Source organism: Galeopterus variegatus, unplaced genomic scaffold (assembly GCF_000696425.1).
Source record: "Galeopterus variegatus unplaced genomic scaffold, G_variegatus-3.0.2 Scaffold450, whole genome shotgun sequence".
Classification (NCBI taxonomy): Eukaryota; Metazoa; Chordata; class Mammalia; order Dermoptera; family Cynocephalidae; genus Galeopterus; species Galeopterus variegatus.
Window position 1 is genome coordinate 443,267 of NW_007726561.1, and position 2,827 is coordinate 446,093.

A 2,827-nucleotide genomic window follows, 5' to 3' on the forward strand; every position below is an offset into this window, starting at 1 on the left:
GCCGAGGGTTCGGATCCCACATACAGACCGGTTCCCACTCACTGGCTGAGCGAGGAGCGGGGGCAACACCGAGGGTTGCGATCCCGTTGCCGGTCCCGGCCCGGTACGGGTGTGACACTGAGGGTTGCGATCCATTGCCGGTCACGAAAAAAGACAAAAAAAGAAAGAACCCACTTGATATCTGTAGTGGTTTGAATTATGTCCCCCCAAAACTCATTGAAGCTTGAATTGTGTCCCCCAAGTTTTATGTATTAGAAACTTGGCCCCCACTGTGACTGTTAAAGAGGGTGGGAAATGCTATTATGGTAATTGAAAGGTTGAGCCTTGAAGAGGTGATTGGATTGTAGGGCTGTGCAGTAGTGAATGGATTAAAAATGGTGGTCAGGGGCATGGTTCTGAGGGCTTTAAAGAAGAGGGGAGTCTCTCTCTCTCGGCTCTCTCTGCTTCCACCATCTTGCAATATGAGACCCCTGAGTCACTGTTGCCAGCACCAGATGGACTTTGGATTTCCTAGCCTCAGAAACTGTAAGCAATAAATTTCATTTTCTTTATAATTACCCAGTTCCATGTATTTTGTTATAAGCAACAAAAATGGACTAATACAATATCTGATCACCCTCAATATATGATCAAATTCCTCATCATTCCCTTTTGATATATGATTAATCCCTGGCTTGCCTTTCAGCAAGAATCTCGTTAAATGGGTTTAGCAAAAATCCCACAACCCTTGATGTTTCCTCTTAGTTATTTTCCATCCACTGACCCCTCACTCTGCTCCTTGGCTATAAATCCCCACTTGTCCTATTGTATTCAGAGGTGAGCACAATCTCTCTTCCCTACTGTAAGGTTCCTTTTGCAATAGTCCTGAATAAAGTCTTTCTTCCCATTTGAACAGGCTTTGGAATAATTTTTTGTTTAACACCTCTTCTGTGAAACCTTTCTTGCCACTAGGAAAAATGTGCTATCTTAGCACTGTGTAGATTCCTGTTCTGAGGCCAAAATCTTGTGGTATTACACACATTTATGTGTTTGTCTTCCCTTATGGATTACTGAACTCATGAAAAACATAGTGAGTGTAGTGGTTAAGAGTACAGTCACTGAAGTCAGAGTGCTGGGTTCAAATCCTTCTGATGGAATTCACTAGCTGTGTGAGCTTGGGGAAGTACATTTATGTCTCTAAACCTCACTTTTCTCATTTGTAAAATGGGGAAAATAAAAGTGCTTCCCTTAAGGATTGAATGAGATAATCCACTGTGTTATTATTATATGAGTTATTAAGGGTTGCATGCAGTTGCAGCCTTCTCTTGACATTTCTATTAGAAATAAATCAGACTAGTTAATTTTCTAAATTATGTGCTGTTGAATTTAGCTCCCTAAAATGTTAACAAAACAACTTGTGCATAAGACAAAGTTGAATTTATTCTTACCATAAGGAGAGGATTACCTTAACAGACTTGTCGTGTCTCGGGGGGGGACAAAGTTGTACATATTAAGACTTCAAAATTTGGTTTAAGGGGGGCTCTTTCAATGTGGAGTGGGGGTTGATTAGAATTGGGTAAGGATCACTATAATAGTTTAGAATTGGTTGACACACAAAGGAAGCATTTGAGACCAAGGGTTCTAAAGAGTCTTAGAGCATACAAGACTGTCATTCGATGCTTTCTATTGATGGTTCTTTTAGGAAGTTCCTAGAATGAATAATGGGAAGTTTCATGAAATAGTTCTCAAGTTAATGTACATAATAAGTTGCATGGGTGTAGGAGGTTTCAGTTCTCAGTGCTTTTAGAAAAGCTAATACATAAAATTAAGAGAAATGTATCCAGGATACTGAGGGCACTTATCCCTGTAGACAGAGTTTAAAATGGAAGAGTATTATTTTGGTAACTTAGAAGGTGATTTGAACTCTAGACAGATGCCCCACTCCCTACCATCATTTCCTACCATCTATTCATCTTAGTCAAAGGCCCCCAACTTGTGAGAAGGCAGGATTAGGAATGCTCATTCCCCTGCCTGAAACCTAAAGTTGCTTCGGGGCATACATGCTCTGGTTAGATGGCACAGAAAAGTTTCTTTCCAGATTTAGACAGTTTCTACTCCTTGGAGAAGGGAGACTTTTGAATTCAACCTTGCACTATGCATGTGCAATTTTCAGCACCCTTTAGATGTTGAAAAAAAAATTATTCTGACACTTGTTAAAATGGCAAGGGAGGTTTTATTCAAGACCAAAGGGGAGAGAGATTATGCTCAACTCCAAATACAACAAGGACAAGTAGGGATTTATACTCAATAGCAGAGTGAGGGGTCAGTGGATGGAAAATTACTAAGAGAAGACATCGGGGTAGGGGATTCTTGCTACACTGACAACAGGGCTCTTGTTGAAGGCAGGCCAGCATGACCAGTTATCAAGAATGAGGGATTCTCTCCAAACTGACTAAGCGGGATTCTTGCTGGGTTTATTCTCAACCGCAGTAAGAAAGAACACTATTAACTCTAAAAAATAATTTCTCTATAGAAAGCGAATGTTAAAATACAGAAACTAAGGCCGGCCCGTAGCTCACTCAGGAGAGGGGAGAGTGCGGTGCTGATAACACCAAGGCCGTGGGTTCGGATCCCTACATAGGGATGGCCAGTTCGCTCACTTCGGAGAGCATGGTGCTGACAACACCAAGTCAAGGGTTAAGATCTTGGGCCGGCCCGGTGGTGCACTGGATGAGTGCGCCGCTTGGGAAGCGCGGCAGCGCTCCCGCCCGAGGGTTCGGATCCCATATACAGATCGGATCCCATATACAGACCGGTTCCCGCTCACTGGCTGAGCGAGGCGCGGGAG